The sequence below is a fragment of the Microcebus murinus genome, chromosome 3, assembly GCF_040939455.1.
Source record: "Microcebus murinus isolate Inina chromosome 3, M.murinus_Inina_mat1.0, whole genome shotgun sequence".
NCBI classification, from domain to species: domain Eukaryota; kingdom Metazoa; phylum Chordata; class Mammalia; order Primates; family Cheirogaleidae; genus Microcebus; species Microcebus murinus.
Window position 1 is genome coordinate 94,585,725 of NC_134106.1, and position 17,851 is coordinate 94,603,575.

The 17,851-nt window shown below is 34.5% G+C and overlaps 1 long non-coding RNA gene and 1 pseudogene across 1 annotated transcript in view; both read left to right on the forward strand.

Moving 5' to 3' along the window:
- Nucleotides 1-17,851, forward strand: part of LOC142869988 (uncharacterized) — a 228,720-nt gene that overhangs the window by 71,331 nt on the left and 139,538 nt on the right. The window lies entirely within an intron of this gene.
- LOC105856165 (cullin-5-like) lies at nt 2,066-4,593 on the forward strand (annotated as a pseudogene).

The window sequence follows — 17,851 nt, forward strand, 5'->3', positions numbered from 1 at the left end:
CATGTCTCAGAACCCCTTTCAGCCTCAGGTAAACTAGGGCAGTTGTCAACATACCATAGATCCTGACCAAAGCAATAACACAGGAAAAAGACAAATGAAGTATAAAAGTTGGAAAGGAAGAAATACATTTTTTATTATTTATTATGATATCATAATAAACATATAAAACTTAAGAAATATAATAAACTTATAGAACATATAAAACTTAAGTTTTATAAACATATAAAATTTAAGAAAACTGTGAAGCCCAATAATATAATGCAACAAAAATACTGGATCCAAAATCAGCAACACAAAGCAAAAGGATTCCTTAGTAACCAACTAGGAAATGTAGAGTAAATACCACTTATAAAAGCAACAAAAATTGTGAAGTATCTAAGGATTATCTAACCAAGTGTACTAAAAACCTTATGGAGAAAATGTCAAAGTTACTTTAAGAGACCTAAAAGAAGAACTCAATGGTGAAATATACCATATTCAAGTGAATACCACTTATAAAAACAACAAAAATTGTGAAGTAGCTAAGGATTGTCTAACAAAGTATACTAAAAACTTCATGGAGAAAATGTTTAAGTTACTTTAAAAGACCTAAAAGGAGAACTCAAAGGTGAAATATGCCATGTTCATGAGAAAGGAATTTTGCATTGTAAACATATATGTTTCCATCATATTAATCAATAAATTTAAAGAGATTCTAACCAAGACTCCAGTATAATTTTGAGGGAGGTGTGGCTTGGAAAATTACTCCAAAAATGTATAGCGAAAAATAAAGCTCCCCAAATGAATAAGAATATTTTAAAAAATAAGGATGAAATAGGAGAAACCAGTCCCACATATTAAAACATAATACAAAGTACATAGTAACAAAACAATATAGTATTAGTGTAGCAACAGACACATAGACCAAAAAAAAAAAAAAAAAAAAAAAAACCCAAAAAAAGCCCAGAATTGACAGCTCAGAAAAAAACTAATATTTAACTATATTGGTAAACTAATAAAAATGGAATTACAAATTTTTGAAGATAGTTGGCTATTCTATAGGAAAAAATTAAGTTACATCCTTATCCTCTATCATATAAAAATTATTTATAGTTGCATGGAGAACCTAAGAAAGACAAAAGAAATATGATACAAAATAAAATAAAATATGTAAAAACAGAAGAAAATTTAGGACACTGACTTTGTGTAACCTCAGGATGAGGAAGGATATTTAAAGATCCAAAAGATCTGGGCGGAACCTGAGCTTCCAGTCCTGAACAGAGCTAAATTCGTTGCCAGTGGGCATTGCGGGTGCAGCCACAAAGGCTAATCCGAAGGACTGAGGGAGGTTGGTGGGGCCCATGCTTCCCCTTCCAAGTCAGGTCGGCTCCTGTTACCTTCTCACCATTCCCCATTCCCATCTCCCTGAGCGCTGGCATGAGCTCTTTCTGTGGGGAAGCTCCGGTGACCACGTAAGGGGAAAGAGTGAGGAGGCTCTAGGTGCGTGGGACAAGGCCAACGCTGTCAGCACGCCGCCCTGGCTCCCACCACACCCCAGGTGCGCGCCGCTGCGCCCGTGGGCCGGGATGGGAACTCCGGCCTCCAGTTGTGGCCTGTCCTGCAGCGCCTCGAATTCTCCCGTTGTGAGGGGTCGAGACATTGCATACCTGCAAGGCCCACACCCCAGTGAAGCCGGAACTAACATCCGGCTTCTGGAAACTGTTGCTTGCTTGCCATGGAAACTGTTGCTTGCTTGCTTGTTTGCGCCAACTTTGCATTGTTCGGACCCCTGTATAGTGGGGCTGCCAGCCAACCAATCATGTTAAAGGTCAATGCACGATCCACGCGTGATCAGCCACTGCATAGCGTATGCACCATAGGGATAAAAGGCACGCTGCAACCCCAGTCGGGGTCCTTGCCTGCAAGAGTGACCACTGCGTTGGTGCTCTGGGGCTTGGACCCTGGCTAGCCAGAAAATAAACCTCCTCTTGTGTAATTACATCCTCGATGTCTCTGCTTTTCTGTCCGGTGGGGCTGTGGAAGGTCGGTCCCTAACAGCGTGTTCTCGGAGAGGCTAAAATGAAACATGGCGACGTCTAATCTGCTAAAGAATAAAAGTTCTCCTCAGTTTGAAGACAAATGGAATTTCATATGTCCCATTGTTTTGAAGCTTTTACGCAAGGAATCTGTTACAGAATGGCGATGGTTTTTATCTCTTTTCTGGCTCCATTATGAGTTAAGTGAGTCACTGGGAAACATTTTTGGGTGAATGAATCCTCAGTATGGCCCTGTCTTTTTGGTGGATGGGCATGCAGTCTGTCTGTGGGATGATAAAGGCCCGGCAAAAATTCATCAGGCTTTTAAAAAAGGCATTCTTGAGTTTATTAAGCGAGCAGAAGCACAAGTACTGAGCCAAAAAGCATATATTGTTGAATGGAGAAAATTCTTTACACAATGTGATATTTTACTGAAACCTTTTTGCCAACTAGAGATTACTTTAACGGGTAAACAGGGCAGCAATAAAAAATCAAATGTGGAAGACAGTATTGTTCGAAAGCTTATGCTTGATACATGGAATGAGTCAATCTTTTCAAATATAAAGAACACACGCCAAGATAGTGCAATGAAATCGGTACATGCTGAAAGATTAGGAGAAGCTTTTGATTCTCAGCTGGTTGTTGGAGTAAGAGAATCCTATGTTAACCTTTGCTCTAATCCAGAGAAAAAGCTTCAAATTTACAGGGACAATTTTGAGAAGGCATACTTGGATTCAACAGAGAGATTTTATAGAACACGGGCACCCTCGTATTTACAACGAAATGGTGTATGGAATTATATGAAATATGCAGATGCTGCATTAAAAGAAGAAGAAAAATGAGCACTATGTCAAGAGGAAAATGTAGCTCTGTTGAAGCAACCCCTGGGGAGAGATTGCTATGGATTTAGAAGTTGTGCTCATCTCAGGCAAACAAATACAGGAGTTGATGCCGTATGGCAAAAAGGTTTTTGCTTCACAGAAGTCAGCAAAAGGAGACAGAGAGGGAATACAGTTTGTGGAATGCTGTGTAAATGCCCTGGTGACAGTCATTTAAGGAGACTATCTTAGCAGAGTGGCAAGGCATGATCAAGTGAAATGAAACTGAAAAATTACATTTAATGTTTTCATTGATGGACAAAGTTCCTGATGGGATAGAGCTGATGTTGAAAGACTTGGAGAAACATATCATTAGTGCTGGCCTGGCAATACGGTAGCAGCTGCTGAAACTATTACTACTGACTCTGAGAAATATGTTGAGCAGTAAGGTATTTAATAGATTTAGTAAACTCGTCAAAGAAGCTTTTCAAGATGACCCACAATTTCTTACTACAAAAGATAAGGCATATAAAGCAGTTGTTAATGATGCTACCAATTTAAACTTGAATTACCTTTGAAGCAGAAGAGGGTTGGATTAAAATCTCAGCCTGAATCAAAATGCCCCAAGCTGCTTGCCAATTACTGTGACATGTTGCTAAGAAAAACACCATTAAGCAAAAAACTAACCTCTGAAGAGATTGAAGCAAAGCTTAAAGAAGTGCTCTTGGTACTTATATATGTACAAAACAAAGATGTTTTTATGAGGTTATCACAAAGCTCATTTGACACGATGTCTTACATTAGACATCTCTGCTGATAGTGAAATTGAAGGAAGGAAATATGGTAGAGTGGCTAAGAGAAGTTGGTATATCAGTAGGTTATGTAAATAAGCTTGCTACAATGTTTCAGGACATAAAAGTATCTGAAGATTTGAATAAGCTTTTAAGGAAATGAATAAAAATAATAAATTGGCTTTACCAGCTGATTCAGTTAATATAAAAATTCTGAATGCTGATGCCTGGTCAAGAATTTCTGAGAAAGTCTTTGTCTCACTTCCTACTGAACTGGAGGACTTGATACCTGAAGTAGAAGAATTCTACAAAAAAAAAAAAAAATCATAGTGGCAGAAAATTACATTTGCATCATCTCATGTCAAATGGAATTATAACACTTAAGAATGAAGTGGGTCAATATGATTTGGTGGTAACCACGTTTCAGCTGGCTATGTTATTTGCATGGAACCAAAGACCTAGAGAGAAAATCAGCTTTGAAAATCTGAAACTTGTGACTGAACCCCTTGATGCTGAGGTCAGAAAGACTTTATGGTCTTTAGTAGTTTTCCCAAAGCTCAAATGGCAAGTTTTATTGTATGAGCCTCAAGTTAACTCACCCAAAGATCTTACAGAATGTACCCTTTTTTTAGTGAATCAGGGGTTCAGTTTAATAAAAAGTGCAAAAGTTCAGAAAAGGGGTAAAGTCAACTTGATTGGATGCTTGCAGCTCTCTATAGAAAGATGAGAGAAGAGAATGAAGGAATAGTTCAACTAAGAATATTAAGAACCCAGGTAGCTATTATACAAATAATGAAAATGAGAAAGAAAATTAGTAATGCTCAGTTGCAGACTAAATTAGTAGAAATTTTGAAAAACATGTTCTTGCCACAAAAGAAGATTATAAAAGAGCAAATAGAGAGGCCATTAGAGCACAAATACATTAGAAGAGATGAATCTGATATCAACACTTTCATATATATGGGATAATTTTGAATATCATCAACAATATTAAGAACCCAAAGTTTGGAGTGCTTGGGCAGAAAATTGTAAGAGTTTGCTAGAGAAAGGTTTATTTGGACTTTGATTACATAAATATTAAAATCTCTGCCTTACCTTAGAAAAGAACTATATTTTGCCAATCACATTAGTTGGCATTCACTTCATGTTGCACATTTTTTAACAGCATGCTGTTTTGTGGAGAAACTTGCGTTTATGAAGAGCCCATTATGAACTTTTAAAAGTAAATTTGATTTATACCCACCAGAAGAAATACAGTTGGGAAGGGTGAGGGCAGGGTTCTTGCTGCTTTTTTTTTTCTCTCTCTTTTTTCCTCTCTTAGAAAAATGTACTTGCACATGGAAGGATTTTCAGATATTCATGCACAGAAAAATTCTGTTATCTTTTGTTTTTAAAAAATGCAATTAAAACTATAAATAGCAAAAAAAGAAAAAGAAAAAAAAAACCCAAAGGATCTGCAAAAATCCCTTAAATTCAAACATAAAGGGAAAAACTGAGAAGTTTGATTATATCCACTTTAAATTTTTTCTCTGGTAAATTCTACATAGACAAAATTTCCAGACACATATCTAATTAGCAGAAAATATTTACAATGTCTATAAAATTTTAAAGGCATCAGTGTTTAGTGTTTACATGAATTCCCTGGAAATCAGTAAGATAAAGGCGGGATATCCAAAAGAAAAACAAATGATTGAAATAATCCATTTGCAGAAGGGTGTATGGTGATTTGCTGGTAGGTACATGAAGACATCTTGACTAGTGTTCAGAGAATGCAAATTAAAACCAAGAAACATTATCCTGTACCCAGAGATTTAGTAAACATTAAAAAGTCAGATAATATTAGGTCTAGCAAAATGTAGGGGAAATGGGCATGCTCAGGTTGGCAGGCGTGCAAACTGGTGTAGTCATTCTATAGGGCCAGCTAACAGTGTTTAGTGGAACTAATTGTGCAGATTATGTATAATTTAGAAGTCCCCTTATCCATATGCATAAAAACTCTCACACAGTTCTGTAAGGATAAATGAGCAAAGATGTTCACTGCAGTGGTCACTATTGGTAACAGAGTTGGAGGCAATCATCAAATTGGCCAACCTAGGAAAACTGGTACAGAACATGTAGCATATACATACAACAGAAAACTAGGAATCTGTCAAAAATAATTACATATGTACATGCACAGTTGATCTTCATCATTCATGGATTTCATATTTGCAAATTTGCCTACTTGCTAAAACATATTTGTAACCCCAGTATCAATACTGTTGGCATTTTCATAGTCACTGTTGATATGTACTGAGTGGCTAAAAATTTGAGTTGTTCAATGTGCATATTCCCAACTGAGATAGAACAAGGCCCTATTCTGTCTTCTTGTTTTGTCTCTCATAAACAAGTGTCCTTTTTGTGGTCTATTTAGTGCCACCTTTTAAAAAAAATTGTGCTTTTTGTTGAGTTTGCTGTTTAAAATGGCCTTCAAGCATAGTGTATTCCCAAGTGCAAGAAGGTTGTGAAGTTCTTTATGGAGAAAATATGTGTGTTAGATACATGTGGTTCAGGCATGAGTTATAGTGCCATGTGTTCAAGGTTGATAAACCCACAATATATATTAAACAAGATGTCTTTAAACAGAAACACACAGAAACCAAGGTTATGTGTTGATCAGTTCATGAAAATGTGTAACCCTACACTCACAAAAACCTAACCCTGTATTTCCCTTAGGAGCAGTGGCTAAGTGTTCACTAATTCAGTGTTCATAGTGACTTTGTAGAACATAACAACTGCAAATAAGAAGCAACTGTATATGTATATGTTTGTGCATATGCACATATATAGACATCTATAAGTATGTATTTGAAAAAATGTATGTGCATGTATGTATATATAATATTGAAATTCTTGGTTTATAGATTTATGCAGAGAATGGTTTCAAAAACAGTGTTGAGGAAGATGTTTGAAACAATGTAATTTACAGTATGATATATAATTTGTGTAAAATTATAACATCCTTCCATTAAAAATAATATTTTTAGGAATATGCACATATATAAATACAGTTATGAAATTGGATTGGAATGTATTATAATGGGTGCCAGAGAAGGGAAGAAATGAGAGTGAAAATGGGAAATGAAGAGGAAAATTAATAAAGGAGTGGCCACCTTCTTTAAAGAGAAGTAAATAATAGTGTGCTATAAACTGAAGTGTGTGATTAGCTCAATTTTTAGCTTAAAATAAAACCCAAACTAAGACGGTTTATAAGGAGTATAAGGAATAAATCTTAAATGCATATTTCTAAGTGAAAGAAATCAGTCTGAAAAGGCTACACACTATATGATTCTAATTAGATGACATTTCTGAAAAGGGAAAAGTCTAATATAAAGATGATACAAAACATTAATGTTTGCCAGGTGTTATGAGTTGAATATTCTTGTCAAAACTCATGTTGAGGCTGGGCATGGTGGCTCACGCCTGTAATCCTAGCACTCTGGGAGGCAGAGATGGGGAAATTGCTTGAGATTAGGAGTTTGAGACCAGCTTAAGCACGAATGAGACCCCATGTCTACTAAAAAGAAAAAAATTAGCCAAGCGTGGCAGTGCACACTTGTAGTCCCAGCTACTTGGGATGCTAAGATAGCTTGAACTCATGAGCTACGATGGTGAGCTACAATGACACCACTGCAGGGCGACAGAGTAAGATTCTGTCTCAAAAAAATACAAAGAAGCTGGGCGCAGTGGCTCACGCCTGTAATCCTAGCATTCTGGGAGGCTGAGGTGGGCGGATTGCTCGAGGTCAGGAGTTCAAAACCAGCCTGAGTAAGAGCGAGACCCCGTCTCTACTATAAATAGAAAGAAATTAATTGGCCAACTAATATATATACATATATATAAAATTAGCCGGGCATGGTGGCGCATGCCTGTAGTCCCAGCTACTTGGGAGGCTGAGGCAGGAGGATTACTTGAGCCCAGGAGTTTGAGGTTGCTGTGAGCTAGGCTGATGTCACAGCACTCACTATAACCTGGGCAACAAGTGAGACTCTGTCTCAAAAAAAAAAAAAAAAAAATACAAAGACAAAAACAAAACTCATGTTGAAACCTAACTGCCAAAAGTGAGCTCTCTTGCATGAGTGCTCTACTGCCCTCATCACCTCTCATGGGATGCCTTCTGCCATGTCAGTAAGTGGCAAGAAGAAAAATCACTAGGGAATGCCAAAGGGATCAAGAGTAACCTGAAACAGCTTACAATGGCCAAAACTAAAAAAAAAACCTGAGCAACAATAAATAAGAGAGTATTGGGTTATAATCCATGTATAAAGTAAGTTCGTACTAATATAAATAAATGGAGAAGAAACAATTACTTATGCATACGAATTCTAAATAATTTATGTAGACACTTCACCCTCATAAAGGTGGAACATAAGTTTTTAAGTGTGGATTGTAGTAATAATACACAGTGACTTCCTCCCAAAGAGTATAGTATGTAAAGGGGGGAAAAAAACAAGAGTAATTTTAAGTGCAGGAAGCTAACAAACACTACCTCAGTCAGGTGATAATGTAATGTCAGCAGTAGTGGGTCATGTGGCTAATGTGTGCTTTTTATGTAAGGAAAGCGTGACTTTTTAATCTCTGTGTTCTTAATCTTAAACCCAATCTAATCATGAGAAAAGCATCAGACAAATTTTAATTGAGGATGTTCTACAAAGTATATGATCAGTACTCCTCAAAATTGTCAAGGTTATCAAAAACAAGGAAAATCTGAGTAAGAAACTGTCACAAGCAAGAGGAGCCTAAGGACACACCATAGATGGATATAATGTGGTGTCCCAAATGGGACCCTCAACAGGAAAAGAACATTAGGTAAAAACCTATAGTCTGCATAGAGCATAAACTTTAGTTAATGAGAAGGGGTTAAGATTGGTTCATTAATTATGACAGAGATATCATACTAATATCAGATATAGATAACAGGGGAACCTGGTTGTGGAGGTACATGGGAGTTCTCTGTGTACTCTTTTCACAATTTTTCTATAAATCTAAAACTGGTTCTAAAATAAAACATTTATTAAAATATATAGCTAAACTTTGGTTTTCTCACCACCATCCTGAAGCTTCTTGCTTACCAGCTTGTGTTTACTGAGTGTGAATCCTGATGTCTATCCAGAAACCAATTTTAAGGGCCTTTCCCTTTTCTGTGGGTTATTGGGAGTTTAAATCAAGTTCAGAATATCAGCGGCATGACAGCTTTCTTGAAACTTTTGCTAAGCTATTTTTAGAAGAAAGATCAGAACTAGGACCTACAGTGGAAGTTAAAGGAAGGTAGACTTCAATTTTTGGAAGAAAAGATTTACTAGTCATTAGAATAGGATGCAGATGAAATAGCCTGGGTGAAGTTGGCTTGTCATATCTGGATTTTTTTTTTTTTTTTTTTCTGAGACAGAGTCCCACTCTGTTGCCCTGGGTAGAGTGCAGTGCTGTCAACATAGCTCACTGCAACCTCATACTCCTGGGTTCAAGCAATCCTCCTGCTTCAGCCTCCGAAGTAGCTGGGACTACAGGTGCATGCCATCATGCCTAGCTAATTTTTCTATTTTTAGTAGAGGCAGGATCTCGCTCTTGGTCAGGCAGGTCTCAAACTCCTGAGCTCAAGCAATCCTCCTGTCTTGGCCTACCAGAGTGCTAGGATTATAGGTGTGAGCCACCGCGCCTGGCTGTATCTGGAAAATTTTTAAACAGAGACCTCTTTTTAGGTCTATGATACATGGAAGAGCAGGTAAAATGCTGAGTCAGGTTGGAGTAGTCTTTATCTGTAGTCCCTTCCTGCTATGATATTTTGCATCTCTATTGAGTTGACAATCTGCTTCTACAACCCAGAGTGTCTTCTCATCATGCATTTGTGCATCCAATAAATATTTGCCAATCACTTGCCAAATGGCTGACACTTTCTCAAGCCCTAGGTGTATGGCATTGAACAAATAGAAATGATGCCCTTCCCAAGTTCACTGAGCAGTTTCCTTCATAGAATAGATCAGGAATGGTTTATAAAAACCCTCTGTCTGTGAGTTTCAAAGACTGCTATTTTTCTTTTTAAAATAGAATCATCCAGAAGGAATGAAATCCTGTTGAGGAGTTACTGACTGTAAAGGCTATTAAGACACTTCAATGACAAGCTTTGCTCTTATTAAACATGTTTTACAGGAAGCAGGTAGAATCTGGTTCTGTTTGGCAGTATCTTCCTTCCCCTGACCTAGGTCATCATTCTCCCCAAGATAGATATAAGAAACTAAGAACTGCTGTGCTAGAGAAAAAATTGTGTATAATTTAAAGAGAAGTGAGTCATTTAAAATCCTCATCTTCCTTATGCCTATAAAGTATCATGCAATTTAGGAAAAATAATTCCTTTTAGTTATGTTTTGGGGCTAATAATTCTTCTTTACAAATAACCACAGATGTCCTCAAATGAAACTGTTATGTGAATTTTAAATGAATGTAGGAATTTAAAGAGTTTTGCTTAGATATTCATTCTGTTGTATTTAGGGGTCAAAAAAAGGTCAACCCATCTCAGGAAGGGAGCCAACATTTTATCTAAAGCAAACTATGAAAACTTTATATTTATGATTTCAGTCCTTATCTATAACAACTCAGAGAGTTTAAATAAGTTAGCTAACTGAATTATGTTGGGAAGTTTGGCAATCAAACCCAGTTGAAAACCACAGAGTTCTTTTCTCACAGTCAGACTTTTGGGGTTCTATTTTGCAAGGTCCCTTGGCCTTCTGAGACAGATTCATTTGTTTTCTCTGCAGATATTTCTTAGAACATTCACTATGTTCCTGGTGCCGTGCTGGATGATTGGAGCACATTCCTGAACAAAACTACTGTAGATGTGGTTTATAGAGATGTGAAATTTCGTGGCTGGTCAAGGAGTCAAACAGTTGATAAGTAAATACATTAATAAAACTAAATAATAGTAAATTCAGAGGTAACAATTAAGAGGTAAAATGCTATAGGTAAAATCAACAAGATGACATGGCAGAAATCAATGAGGGTGGAGAAAATGTTTCCCTTAAATGGATGAAAGTCTGTCTGTAGTAATGGTATTTAAAGATAAGTGTCAGTTTGGAAAGGTTGGGGAGCAGAGTGTTGTAAAAATGTTTGAAGGTACAATGTGTTTAACATTTAATTCTGTAATCCATTTTGAGTTAAAGTTTGTATAAGGTGTGAGACTTAGGTTGGTGTTCATTATTTTGGTTTATAGATGTACAGTTGCTCCAGCACCATTTATTGACAAGGCTAACTTTCCTCCACCAAATTGCTTCTGTTTCGTGGTCAATTCAGTTGTGGTGATTTCTGGGCTCTATATTCTGCTGCATTGATCTCTGTGTCCATTCTTCCACCAATATCACACAGTCCAGACTGCTGTAGCGATGTGATAAGTGTTTATACTGAGTAGACTGATTTTTTCCTCTTTATTCTTTTTCAAATTTATTTTACTATTCTAGTTCTTTTGCCTTTCCACATAAGAATAATCTTGTCTATAGCTACAAAAAACTCTTGCTGGAATTCTAATAGGAATTGCATTAAATTAGTATATAAATTTGGAGAAAATCAACATCTTTCCTATATTGAGTCTACTAGTCCATGAACATGATATGTATCTCTATTTATTTGTATCTTTTTTGATTTCCTTTCTCACTATTTTGTAGTTTTCAGCAAACAAATCCTATACATGTTAGGGTTATGCCTAAATATCTCACTTTTGGGGGATTATAAGTGGTATAACATTTTAAATTTTGGTCTTCATTGTGAGTATATAGAAATAAAATTGATTTTCTGTATGTTTATCTTGTTTTCTGTAAACTTGCTGAATATATTAGTTCTAGGAGATTTTTTGTAGATTTCTATATATTCTATGCCAGCAATCATGTTATCTACAAATAGGGATAGTTTTATTTTTCTTTTCTGATCTATATGCATTTTATTTTCTTGCTTTATTTTACTGGTTAGAATGTCCAGCTCCATGTTGAATAAGGGTGGTTAGAACAGACTTCCTTGCCTTGTTCTCCATCTCTAAAAGAAAACAATCACTCATTTGCCATTAAGTATAATGTTATCTAAGGTTTTCTGTAGATGTTCTTTATCAAATTGAAGAAGTTTCCCTCTATTCTTAATTTTCTTTTTTTTCTTTTATTTCATCATATTATGGGGGTACAGATATTGTTAGAGTTACATATATTGCCCCTGTCATCCCTCCCCCACCACGTGCCACAGTTTCAAGCATGTCCAACCCCCAGGTGGTGTGTACCACACCCATTATGTAAGTATACACCCTTCTCCTCCTCCCTACTCCCACCTGCCCTCCACCAGATAGAAGTTGTGTTTTTTTTGACATTTTGGTTACATTGTATATCTTTGCCTCTCCCCAAGAAGGGTTAGAGGTATGCCCTTCCCCTCCACAATGCTCGTGACATCTCTAAGACTAAGATGTGGGTCTCCCCACCAATCCTTGGTGAACATTACCACCAAGTAATCAAATAAGCACCATAGTTTCAATCAGTCAGTATCAATTTGATGGCAGGTAGATGTGGAGCCCATTTTCTATATCTTGTCACCTCACTGTGGATAACAAGCTTAAGCTTAATCCAGGATAGTATAAATGGTGCTAGCTCACTGTCATTTTTTAGAATTGAGTAATATTCCATTGTGAGCATATATCACATTTTAATTATCCACTCATGAATTGATGGGCACTTGGGTTGTTTCCATGACTGTGCAATAGTGAATTGTGGTGCCATAAACATTCGGGTGCAGATGTCTTTATAATAGAATGACTTATGCTCTTTTGGGTAGATGCCCAACAATGCTATTGCTGGGTCGAATGGTATTTCTATTTCTAGCTGTTTGAGGTATCTCCAAATTCTTTTCTACAAATATTGCACTAATTTGCAGTCCCACCAGCAGTGTAAGAGTGTTCTTGTCTCTCCACATCCTTGTCAGCATTTGTTGTTTTGGGATTTCTTGATATAGGCCACTCTCACTGGGGCTAGGTGGTATCTCATTGTGGTTTTGATTCGCATTTCTCTGATGATTAGAGATGTTGAGCATTTTTTTATATGTTTGCAGGCCATTATTCTGTCTTCTTTGGAAAAGTTTCTGTTCATTTCCAATGCCCATTTCTTGATGGGGTTGTTTGAATTTTTCTTGTTAATTCTTTTAAGTTCTAGATAAATTCTTGTTATTAGACCTTTATCAGAAGTGTAGAGAGCAAATATTTTCTCCCACTCTGTGGGTTGTCTATTTGCTCTACTGATAGTTTCCTTGGCTGTGCAGAAACTTTTTAATTTGATCAGATCCCATTTGTTTATTTTTGATGCTGTGGTGATTGCCTTGGGGGTCTTCCTCAAAAATTCTTTGCCTAGACCAATGTCTGATAGGGTTTTCCCAGCATCTTCTTCTAGGATTCTTAAGGTTTCATGCCTTAGGTTTAAGTCTGTTATCCAAAACTTTAGATCAATATCCCTTAGAAATATAGATGGAAATATCCTTAACAAAATATTAGCAAATAAAATTCAGCACTATATAAAAATAATTATAAACAATCAAATGAAAAATTATTAAGGGGTGCAAGCCTAATTCACTATTGAGAAATCAATTTAATCCACCATATTAACAGGTTAAAGAAGAAAACCATATAATCATATCAATCAATGGAGAAGATAAATTTGACAAAATTCAATGCCAGTTCATTTTAAAAGTTCTTAGAAAATTAAGAATAGATTCAAGATGGATAACAGACTTAAATCTATTCTTAGTTTTCTGAGAACTTTTAAAATGAACTGGTATTGAATTTTGTCAAATTTATCTTCTCCATTGATTGATATGATTATATGGTTTTCTTCTTTAACCTGTTAATATGGTGGATTAAATTGATTTCTCAATAGTGAATTAGGCTTGCACCCCTTAATAATTTTTCATTTGATTGTTTATAATTATTTTTATATAGTGCTGAATTTTATTTGCTAATATTTTGTTAAGGATATTTCCATCTATATTTCTAAGGGATATTGGTCTAAAGTTTTCTTTTTTAGTACTATCTGCCTGATTCTAGTATCAAGGTATCAACCAGCTTTGTAAAATAAAAGTATAACTGTTCTGTCCTCTTCTGTTTTTTGTTAGAGAGTGTGTAAAATAAGTGTTAGTTCTTCCTTAAATGCTTGCTATATTTTCCCTGTGAAACCATCTGGGCTTAGAAGTTTCTTATTTGGGAGTTTTAAAATTATGAATTTAATCTCCTTAATGGTGATAGATCTTTTAAAATTATTTAATATTGGCCAAGTTGTGGTACATTATTATTATTTTTTTGTGGAATTAGTCTATTTTGTCTATGTTGTCAAAATCATGAGTGTAGATTTATTCATAGTGTTTCCCCTACTCACCTTTCTTTTTGTTTGCAGGATCTGTAGTGATATCTCATTTCACTTTTTGTATTAGTAATTCTTCTCTCATTTCTATTTGTCAGTCTTGCTAAAGGTTAGGCAGTTGCACTGATCTTATACATTTCCAGCTCTTAGGATCATTGATTTTCTCTATTTTTTCTGTTTTCAATATTGTTGATTTTTATGCCTGCCTTTATTATTCCCTTCCTTCTGCTTGCTTTGGGTTTATTTTGCTTTGCTTTTTATAGGGCACTGAAGTGGAAGCTTAGATTATTGGTTTAAGACTTTTCCTCTTTTGAAATGTATGGTTTTAGTGCCATAATCTTCCCTCTCAGCATAGGTGTGTTCCACAACTTTGATATATATAAATTTTCATTCTATTCAATATATTTTTGATATCTCTTGAGGCTTCTTCTTTGACCCCTGGATTATTTAGATTTATGCTCAGTTTTCATTTTTTCCTGTTTAGAGGTTTTCATTTTTCCTTATGTTACTGATTTTTAATTTGATTCCATTATGATCAATAAACACACTGTATGATTCAGTTTTTTTAAATTTCTTGAGGTTTAATTTATGGTTCAGGATATGATCTATTTTTTTTTTTATGTTCTGGAGGCACTTGGAAATAATGTGTAATCTGTTGTTGGGTAGAGTGTCTTATAAATGCTGATTAGATCCTATTGGTTGGTGTTGGTTGAGTTCTTTTATATCCTTGCTGATTTTTTGTCTAGATGCTCTATCAATTGTTAAGAGAGAGATGTAGAAGACTCCAACTATAATTGTAGATTTGTCTATTTATCCTCTCAATTATATCAGTTTTTGCTTCACATAATTTGCAGCTTTTTTTGTTAGGTACATGCACATTATAATTGTTATGTCTTCTGGGTGTATTGGCTCATTTATTACATGTAATGTCCTACTCTGTTATTGGTAATTTTCTTTGATCTGAAGTTTGCCTTGTATTATATTAATAAAGTCCCTCCTATTTCCATTAATTAATGTTTGCATGATATATCTTTTTCCATAATTTTACTTTCAACATTCCTATATCATATTTGAAGTGAGTTTGTTGTACACAGCGTATAGTTTAGTCATATTTTAAAATCTGCTCTGCTAATTATTGTATTTTAATTTTAGTGTTTAAATAATTTATGTTTATAGTAATCTTTGATATATTAAGGCTTACAATTACCATTTTATTTTTATTTTTTGTTTATTCTTTGTTTTTATTTCTTCATTTTCTTTATCCTGTCTTCTTGTGGATTACTTGGATCAATTTCTGCATTTTTAATATTCAGCTTTTCTTTATCTTTTTATATTCTGTGTCTCACATAAATAGCATTTTCATTTGTATTTAAATATCATATTATCAATTTTCCTCCTGACATATTTTTAATGATCTTTCTGCCCTTTATATGTTCTTGATTTTTTTTCTTTTTTCTTTTCTTTCTAACTTTCTTTGGATTTCTTTTTCTCTGTCAATAATTTTTTGTTTGTTTTCCTTTGTGGTCTTCAACAATCTGAGAAATATTCATGCTATTTAAAATTTTACTAATTCCTGCAATTTAAAAATCTATATTTAATCAACAATAATAGTTTAAAAAAGAAAAAAATAAATAAATAAAATAAAAATAATAAAGTGGGCTTCTTATAGACAATAAATAAATAAATAAATAAATTATCCCGTATTAGTGTTTTTGCTGGTGTATCCATTATTTTATATAATTTGAGACTATTTTAAGTGTACACCAATTTAGAATTTTTCTGTTGTCTAATAAAGTGAACCTTTAATCATTAAAATAAATAAATAAATAAATAAATAAATAAATAAGGGGTTTTGTATTATCTTCTGCCTTGGTCAGGTCTATTTTGATGAAAAAATTAGAAAAAGAAAAAAAAAACTTCCTTGAAAACAAAGAGGGGAGGGCAAGAATGGAGTCAACCTCAAGATTCACCAGATCCAGGTGCTGGAACACCATTCAAGCTCTCTTGCTTTCACTCCTGTTCTCACTCTAGGTCTTATTCTATCTGTCACTTGCTTTTTCCTTCTCTTTCTCTCTCCCTCTTCATCTTTCATCTGTTTCCCTCAGTATGTCAGTGTCATGCTCTCTCTCCTACAACATATAAACTTTCCCTCCTAAGCAGGCAGCATGGCTATAGGCAGTTCTATGCTTATAGTATTAAAGTTGTAAGTCATAAAATCCCAAGGAAATCCTTATTTGTCTTAATTGAATAAAAGTTTTCATGTTTGGAAACATGGTCTATTATTTGGTCTATAGTTTGGAAACTGTGGTCTATTATTAGAAAAAGAAAGAAGGAAAGAGTGTCAGGCAAAGAAAGATTTTATCTACTCCATTCTTTGTATAATATAAAGAACAAGGCATAGTTTTATTCATTCATTATTCCATAAGTACTTATGAAAGAGCTACATGTGCCATGGTTTGCCCTATTATAGGTGTTAGAATCACCCAGAATTTAGAACAAGAATATTATCATTATAAAATAAGTTTTTTATTTAGTATTTTCAAGTATAATAGTTACTTTTGAACTCTGCTTTTAGCTTTTAAAGCTAAAAATATATTTATTCATACCTTTATTTTACTGCAATTGGAAGATCAAATAGACTACTACAATAATTTGGCTTTTATCAGATCTATTAACCTTTTTACTGGCAGTTCTAGGTTCCTTGGAACAAGACAAAAAATAAAAAGCATATATATTGGCAAGGAAGAAGTGAAACTGTCTTGATTCACAGATGGCATGATTGTCTATGTAGGACGTCTGATGGACTCTAAACCAAGGCTGCTATAACTAGTAAGTCGGTTTAGCAGGGTTTCAGGATACATGATCAATATACAAAAATCAGTGGCATTTCTACATACAATATCAAACAGTAGGGGACACAATAAAAATACCATTTAAAATAGAATTAAAATATAAAATGCTTAGTGATAAATCTAAGAAAAGATGTACAATATAAGATCTGTGCACTGAAAAATACAAAATATTATTGAGAGAAAATAAAGACCCTAATAAATGAAGGGATACATTATTAGTCAATCAGAAGATTCAATATTGTTAAGACATCAATTCTCTCCAAATTGATCTATAGATACAATACAATCCCAGAAAGTTTTATTTTTGTTATAGAAATCATCAAGCTGATTCTAAAATTCATGTGGAAATGCAAAGAATTTAGAATAGCCACAATAGCTTTGAAAAGGAAGAACAAAGTTGTATGTCTAATAGCACCTGATTTAAAGACTTATTATGAAGTTACAATAAAAAAAGACAATGCATTATTGTCATTAAAATAGACAGATTAAATAATGAAAAAGAAGACAGAGCCTAAAAATTGATCCACAGACATATATAGAGAACAAATTTTTGACATGTTTCCAAAGGCAATTCAGTGCAGGAAGAATAGTCTTTTCAACAAATGGTGCTAGAACAATTGGATATCCATGTGCGAAAACAAATAAAGCACACACACACACAAAGCACAAACACACAAACCTTTGATTCATACCTCACAATATATACTAGAATTAACTCAAAATGCACTGAAAACCTAAATGTAAGAACTGAAACTATAAAATTTCTAGATGAAAACTGAGTGTTTCATTATAGTGCTTATCACTCTTTAATATTATCTTATGAAATATCTGCATACTTATTGATCTATTATAGGTTTTCTACTTACTATTGACTGTCTCTTTCCTAGTACCACGTACATTCTATGTATACATATATAACAAACCATATCAAATAGGAAAACTTTAATAAATATTTCTTGACTAATGATG